This window comes from Urocitellus parryii, chromosome 3 (genome assembly GCF_045843805.1).
Source record: "Urocitellus parryii isolate mUroPar1 chromosome 3, mUroPar1.hap1, whole genome shotgun sequence".
NCBI classification, from domain to species: Eukaryota; Metazoa; Chordata; class Mammalia; order Rodentia; family Sciuridae; genus Urocitellus; species Urocitellus parryii.
In genome coordinates, this window is record NC_135533.1 from 2,485,758 (window position 1) to 2,494,519 (window position 8,762).

Sequence of the window (8,762 nt, forward strand, 5' to 3'; positions counted from 1 at the left end):
AGCCGGGCTTATGTTGGGCAGATCATGGCTTCCCAGCTGAGACGGCAGGTTTCAGGGTGTGGGGCTGCCGTAACTAAGCACCCCAGGCTGGGCGGCTTCAGCAGCAGGCACTGAAGGTCTCGGGGTTCTCCAGGCTACAAGGCTGAGATCAGGGCATGGGCGGGGTGGGCTTCAGGGATGGGAGCCAGGGCTCTGCCCCGGCCTCTCTGGCTTCTTCCCCTGTGGTGGTCCCTCTTGTGGGAGGGGTGACCTTTTCATCTTGTCACCTGGTATCTCTGCCAGGACCCTGTAAATTTAGACTGCCAAAGACAAACAAGAGAAGGCAGACAGCTCCCCGATCCATCACAGGACGGGAGAGCCTTCGCCAGGAAACCAACAGTGAGAAGCAGCTGGCCTGAGTGCTCTGGGCTCCGCCGATGGGTGGGCAGTCCTGGAGCAGCGAGGCGGACAGAGCTGGGAGCTAGGGGAGGAAAAGCCAGGCCTGACCTCGGCCTCCTCTGAGCACTGAGTGGGCAGGAATGGCCGTCCCTGCAGTGCAGGAGGCCCCTCCCTCACGAGGGTCTCCCAGCTGCCTTGGGAAGGGGAGGGGGGTCCCTCCGTGCCTGCCATGTCTCAGACTTCTTCAGGTCAGGATACCCCTTCCTTACAGTCTTCAGGAGTCCTATTTGGGGGTAACATGGCCATAACCCTGCCACCCTTCATTTCTGTCCCTGTGTCCAGGTTTCCCCTTTGTATAAAGACACGTCATACTGGGTTAGGACCACTCCCGTGACCTCTGTAACCTGATTGCCCCGTAAAGACCCTGCCTCCAAATAGGGTCACGTTCTGAGGTGTAGGGTTGGGATGCAGCCTAGGAGTGCAGCCTAGAGTATCTGCTGTGCTTCAAGCTGCTGTTTACTAAGGAAAAAGAAGATCATTCTAATATTGTGGCCATACCTTTTCTTGTCACTAGCAGATGGCACTTCTGTAGTCTAGGGAAGGAGCAGCCACCTAGTTGCTTCCTGATTTATTGTGAAGAGAAGCATTGGTTCGTACGGGAACACAGGGGAGATGAGGGGAGGGCACCTTCACTGGGTACCTGCAGGAAGAGGTGGGAAATGAAGGCCCAGTGTGTGCTGAGACTCCGAGACAGCCACATGTTCAGGATGTGTGGTGAGAGCCCAGCATGTCCTAGCAGTTGGTCTGTGTAGGATGGAGGTGAGGACTCACGGTGGACACCAGCCCCGGCTCCCTTGATACTGAGCTGCGTGGCTCTGGGAAAGTCACTCTGAAAACTGTGAATGTTTTAGGGGTGGGGAACTGTGACATAGGGAGACTTTTTAATATATATATATATATTTAGTTGTAGATGGACACAATGGCTTATTTATTTTTTATTTAGTTTTATGTGGTGCTGAGAACCAAGGCCTCACACGTGCTAGGCAAGTGCTCTACCACTGAGCCCCAGCCCCAGCCCCTAGGGAGACTTTACACTTCATCCTCCAGGCGCTTTTTCTAATCAAATGAGCTAAAACATGAACTTATTAACATATTTATTAAGTGCATCACAAGCTGAGTGAAGCTCTCACGTCCCTGTCCTCCGTGACGCAGATCCCCGCTCTAGAAAGCCACCTGGGGTGGGAGGGAAGGCCATTTTCCCCCAGCACAGTGGAGACCACTGGGAGAGTTATGCCTGGGTAGGGGGTGATGGGACACCCAGCCAAGTTAGGAAACAACACAACATGGTGGTCTGTGCTCCTCAAAAGCTCTTGTTTCATTTTGCCAAGTTTTAAAAGGTGATCACAAAATGCATGCTCAGAAAGGAGAGTAATACTTGATTATGTCACTGACAACACAGTGTGCCTCTGAGGCTGCTCCCCACCACGGAGAGCTCTGTGCTGGGCACTTGCTCAGGGTGCATAGAGCATGTCCTGCCAGCTCGCGCCCAGCACATGCTGATGGGGATTGGAACACAGCTGTGAGGTGCAGCTGAGGGCACAGACCCTGGCCTCTTACTTCTGAAGATGGGGAGCAGTCCAAATGCCAGGGAGCCTGGACCCTTTGTCCACTGTCCCTGATGCTGCTAGGACCTCCCTTGTGGCTCCAGCCATCCCTCCCCAGCCCCATGTGCCTGCCTTAGCACTCAGTCAGGGAGCTGCAGGCTCTGGGTTGCTGGCACCAATTTCAAAAACTGCTTGAGGAAGATGTTTTCCAGATCTTCTGCTAGGTTTTCATGCCTCGTGCATCTTAGTGAAGGTATTTGCAGGTAAAAGGAAAAGGATACTAGGGTATACTCTAGTCCACTAAATCATGGAATTGATGTGTGTATCTTCTGAAAAGTGAATAAGCTGATTTTTTGACCCATATAAACTTTTTGTGATGTACTCTCGTCTGGGCACTGGGAACTAGGTGTACACCTGATAAGCCTCTTTTCCTCTGGTCCTTGGGAAGGGTTCACTTGACTATGCTACGTGGAGGCCACTCAGGCATCCATGAATAGAAGGTAAGAAGTCCTCCTTGTGCTGAGTGAAACTAACTGTCGCAGCATGGTGGCCTCCTGGTGAGAGGCCCTGAGTCTCAGTATTTAGACCTTAGGCCGGCTCCCGAGGATGAGCACCTGCTCTAATGTGGGGGATCCCCAGGGTTCGGGGATCCATCCATCAAGTCCAGTGTTCTCTCTGCCCTGGACCAGCACAAGTAATGCTCCTGCTGAGAATGAAGGAAGCTTACCGTCCAGTGTGGGGACGGGTGGAGAAGCAGTCGTTACTCTAAAAATGCCACAAAAACTGATAGCAGTGTCCAGGCTCAAGGTAGAATAGGCACCCGCTAGAAATAGCTAAGCTCACCTTGGGACAGCGCAAGCAAGGTCTCAGGGAGGAGGAGCACTCAGGGAATTGTAAATGAACCCTGATACTTGCAGGTTGAACAGGAGTGTCAAGCAGGCATGGTGGGGAGGATTCCAGAAGTCCTGAGGCTCAGAGCTTGGCCTCTGAAACGTGCTGGGTGAGGTCTGGAACTCGGGGAGAGGTGGAGCCTGAGGTCACAGTGCACAGTGACAGTGGAAGCACAGGCACATGGGGGTTCCCTAGGGCAAGCAGAAGGGAAGGAGCTGGAGATGGCTGGCTTAGGAGGCGAGCAGGCCCGTGGGCCCTGCTAGCACTGCTGGGAGAGGGGGCCAGGACTGCAGGCGGGGAAGCGAGGAAAGGGAGATGTTCAAGGAGCAGCGAAAGACCGAAGATGCCACAGGCTGGTGAAGATGCCATCACATGCCCTCTGCCCTTTGGTGACCCTGGTGAGAGCCATCTGGGAGCAGTGGGGGCAAGGGCCAGAGCTCCCCAGGTTGGTGAGCCAAGAGCCTGAGATGGTGGGAGCAGAGTGCTGCCCCAGAAGCAGAACTGCAAACTGAAGGCCGGGCATGGCTGGGCACAGCGAGGAGGGAGGCTGCCGCACCCTGGGGAGGATGGGAGCAGGCTCCTGTGGAAGGCACGTCCTCACGGTGAGGACAGACATCAGACGGGGATTTCAGCAAGAAGGGCCGTTTGGTGTTCTTCAAGCAGACTGGGCTAGGCAGTCTCACAGAGAGCTTCCACCCCAGAGCAGGTCAGGACAGAGAACCAGGGGCTTCCAGTGTCTCTGGAGGGCGTTTCGACCCACCCAGCAGAGAACAGACTTATCTGAAGATTTGTCTATTAATTTTCGCTTCTATTTATTTTATGAATAGTTGATGAGTCTCAGCTAACTCTAGGTCCTAACAAATCACGTCCTTTGCCATGACGACTTGACATGGAAACAAGCATTCAGTGGTGACAATTGATAATCAGTGCTTAAAATGAGGAGAGCCACAGTCTTTCAGAGTCGTCTTGGGTACAGATGTTGGTCAGCTGCAGTTTTCAAAGGCTTTCAGAGACAGCTCTAAATCTGTGCATAGTCAAGAGTATCTTAACACAGGAGAAAATTTTTAAATATTTCCTGAAAATTTTTCATGTTCTTTTGTGTAATCTCGCGATGTGGTTGGGGGCAGCAGAGAGGAAGGGGAATAAAAGCTGTGCTTATCTCCAGCCTGCCTCCATGAAATGAGATGGCCCAGGTGGGCATTGCCGGAAAACCAGGGAACATAAGCATTATCTTTCTACTGAAAATGTGTTTTTATCTTATTTAAGTTTCAAGGGTACCCTCAGATCTATTTCTTATTTTATCTGCAAAACCACAAGAATTAAATGAGGCTTGGTATTATCATTGCCATTTACAGATAAGCTGAAGCCAAAGAGATTTGGAAAATTTGCCCAAGATCACAGAGCTAGTCAGAGGTGGAACTAAAGGGTGACGCAGATCTCCCTGCACTTCCTTTTTCTAAAAAAAAATGTCTAATATTTCCCCCACTTAACCCTATTAATGTTACACACTGTTCTTGAAACTGTCACAAATTGCTAAGTTTTAGGATAGAGACAGTGTCCAGGAGATGAGGGACGATGCAGGGCAGGGGCCAGCCTTTGGTGACTTATTACACAGACTTTCATTATTCAGTGTCCTAATTTCCTCTTCAGAAACCTGTGGATGGGTTTTGCTCTCATTTCTTTCTGGGGCTGGGAGTGGAATTCAGGATCTTGAACTTGGTAGATGGGCACTGTTCCCCTGAGCTACACCCTAGCCCAAGCCATGGAGCTGGTCAGAAATGGTAAACGTTATCTGAGCACCACACTAAACCGGGTTTGATACACAGTTGTGGAACCAACTGATATGTGTGTGCATGCACACAAAGAATATGACTCCTGGGAACTGGCTCACGTGGTCTTGGGACTGGCAATGTGGCAGGTTGGAAGCTTAGATGTGAGTTCTGTGTTCCAGACCTGAAAGGCAGAATTCCCTCTGTTCCAGGAATCCTCAGTCTGCCCTTATAAGACCTTCAACAATCATATTCTCGAGAGTAATCTTCTTTAAAAGTCAGCTGATTACAGATGTTAATAACTTCTCTGAAGGCCCCTTTGACCAATCATCTGGGCATCGTAGCCTTGCCAGGTTGACCCAGGGAGTTAACTGTCACAGCATGATGGCCCTTGTACTGTGGTCATGGATGCCTCTAACACTAACCACTACAACTGTGATGTGTCTCCCTGGACGAGATGCATTTGTATCTTACCACTGTGGCCAAGGATGCTCAGTCCCATAGGATTTCCTTTCTTGAACAGAGTGCAGAACTGACAAACTTCAAATTTCTAATAAATGTAGCTATGTTTTCCCATATTCATCTGAAAATGCTTCTATTTTAAATTCCATGGTTCTAAGCTGGATAGAAGATGGATATCGATGGTTTTGAAGAAGGTTGGTACATTATGGAAATGGAATCAGTGTGTGATGCGTAATTTTATGTGTCAATTGGCTGGGCCATGGTGCCCTGATATTTGTTTAATCATTATCTGGGTGCTTCCTTGTATTTTTGGAAGAGATTAACATTTTAACTTTGAGAAGAGCAGATTACCCTCTTCGGTGCAAGGGTCTCATGAGTCTCCAATCTTCTGGCCGCCCCTGTTCGGTTTTGCACCATCATAGAAATAGATTCCTTGAAATAAGTGTCTTCTGCAAACACATTACGCATGCGTGCGCGCACACACGCACACACACACACACACACACACACACACACCATTTGTACTGTTCCTTGGGACTGCTCTAATTCTCCAACAAAGGCAGGGGGTCATACAAGTGAGAAACATGAGAGCAAGGGGTTGGCTGTGAGATTCTGCACACGTGAAGCCAGGTGTATGGCCTGGGGCCCTGGCAGCCTGAAGATCCCAGTCCTTACAGAGAAAGTTCTCACAGTCCCAATCTCAGAATCATCAGATTTCGGGGCTGGGGATATGGCTCAAGTGGTGGCACGTTCGCCTAACCTGTTTGAGGTACTGGGTTCGATTCTCAGCACCATATAAAAGTAAAATAAAGATATTGTGTCCAACTAAAAAATAAATATTAAAGAAAATAAAGTAGATTCCTAAGTACTTAATAAAAAGAATCATCAGATTTCCTCATTTTAAAAGGTAAGCTGTAAACATGGACTTTATGTGAAGTTTTAAAAAATCTGAGTGTTGGCAACTAACACTTAAAAATTGAACTCTAGCTTTCCTGAAGACTTCAGCTTAGAAGCTGCACGAGGGTGACATCTGTGGATTTCAGGGGGCGTTATCAAGTTATGTCATAATGTCATATGGATGAGATGGAGAAAAATAAAACAGCAACCTACAGGGAAAGTCCTGCTGGCTTTGAGGGACCTCATTCTTCAGCCTGTTCTAGTGAACATTTGAGTAAATGACTTGGTAGAGAAATAGTCATCCTGGAGGTGAGGTCATCACCATCACTGATTCTCGTGCCTGGTGACTGGGCCGGTTTTGTACTACCCTGTGTCACTGGACCTTGGTGACACTATGAGGCAGTATGACCCTCACTGTTACTTTAGAGCTAAGAATCTGAGGCGGAGAGGTAAAGTCACATGACAGGGCACATGATGGCAGATGTGGGTGCAGGACTTGAGTGTGACTTCAGAGCCCACATACGTGGCCAGCGTGTGCTCTAGACGGTGGTTAAACCTGTGGAGAGCGTGAGAAGGAAGACATAGTGAGTATGTGAAACCCCGCATTTGGCCCTTGCTGGCGGGATGCGTCTGTCCCATCACACCTGTAGAGGACAGGGAAAGCTCTGCCCTTTGGCACCTGTTCACACTTGTGAAAGCTCAGGATGGGGCAGATGTTGGCTGCGAGTGATGTTCCCGAGCCCAGGGCAGACCCCACATGACTAGAGAAGCCCATGGCCCCTCCAGCTGCATCGGTGGAGAAGCAGGACTCGGACCTGATCTCTGAGCTCAGGGCAGAGCCGTGGTTCTGGGGGCCTGGGCCTGCCTGGCCTTGGCTTGGCTGCACTTGCTGGGCTGGCCAGGAGCCCAGGGTTGTGACATGCAAGGCATGTCTGGTTTTTTTCCTGATTTCTTTTTAAATCGAGAATTGCTGGGTGGGGTTTTCATCCTGGGTACAATCACTGTCTCTCTCCTGTATATGCAAAGCTCCTCTCCCTCCCCTTATTCTGCCTCTGTCTCTGGGGGTGGAGGACAGCAGGAGCAGATACTGCAACTAAAATCAGCTCTCCTGGCACGGTTCCCTGAACGCCTGTTGCCATTTCTCCCTGAACATCTGGCTCATTTCCTGGGGTGTGTGGAGAGAGGCCTCTGTTCCTTCAGGGCCTGGGTTCAGCACCTGTGAACACGGATGTTAGCTGTCCAGTGACTTGGAGCAATCTGCTGGGCTTGCAGGCCGTGCACCCCCTGCCTGTGGTAATAACATTTACCTGCTTGGCAGAGAGGGCCGTCGTGGGGAGCATGGGTGGACCAGCGAGGAGCTGATAGCTTCTCTAATGAGAGGCATTTGTAGGCAGAAATCAATGATGCCATATTTCAAAGGTGGCCAGGAACTTGGCCCCCTCTCTGTTCTCTTCGTGGGCTGTTCCCACGCTTATGGTCACTAAGGGGATGGCAGTAACAGTAATTCATGACTTCTAGTGTTTTTCTGTGGTAGAACTAGCAGGGTTGGCCTGGGCTCCCGATTTCAGCTCCGCAGCCTTTTGTCCTGGTACCTGTGACCCTTGGAGCAGCAGACCATGCTTGTTATTAATGGGTCCAGAGTGAACCTAGAGTGTCCTGGTGTTCATTGGTGGGTCGAACGGCAGGTGCCCGGTGAGTGTGACCCCCTTAGTGACACCACATTATGGGGGGACTCCAGTTGTTTCCATATTTCACAAGAGCACCCTGAGGAGAAGAGTGATTGATGGAGTGAGCGGGTTACCTGCATGCCCCCCACGTGGAGGCCAAACTGTTACGTTTTCTACTAATTAATTCCCGCTATGAAAGAATACAGAGAGTTCATTTTCGGCTCCGTTTTGGTCAGGAGACCTAATTACAATGAGAATTATGCCCACTTCCACCACCGATCACACTTCTGGGTGTAATTGCCGTGTGATGCAGTGTTCATTCCTTCACCCGTCGCTGTTCCGCTCCCCACCACCCTCCCCCATAAACATGTTAAGGCCTAAGCTGCGGTTTGCTCAGGAAGCCGGCACTGTCCATGTTGGCTGAGCCTCACAGGGGCCTGCTTGAAGGTGGCCAGGGACGCCAGGCTGCACAGAAGAGCTGGATCCCCCCGAGGGTTGCCAAAGCCCTGAGTGCTGACGAGTGTGTGCTGATGAGTGTGTGCCTGTGTATCTGTCTGTCTGTGTTGTATGTGGGCACTGAACTTTTTAAATATGACTCATTTATTTTTGGCCCCTCTTTTGTTTTCTCTGAGTAACTTTTCCTAGGAGTGAGCTCTAATAAGCTTGTGAGACAGAGTTCTTTTTATGATGGTATTGAAACTCCTCAGAGCTCTCTGAGTTCAGATGGTGTAGATTGGAAAGACACTACTGTGCATCCTAACAACTTGTTAATGAATTTCAGTGAAACCCACGTTCAGTCTCAGCGTCCTGAGGACTTGAGCCCGTAGCTGCTGAAGAGCACTGCTCTGGTGTGTAAGTTGCTGTGTGTGTGTTCATGTGTGTACACAGATACACACATGTGGGTCTGTGTTTGTGAACACAGATACACACATTTGTATACCTGGGAAGATATGTAGAGGCAGATACATTTTATATATGCGTGCATTATGCTCTTTTCTACAAATGACATGTGTTTACCTGTGAGTACGGCTCAACAACGGGATTTGGCAGTGCCCACTCATCAACCTAGATTTAAACATACCCACTCACCTCTC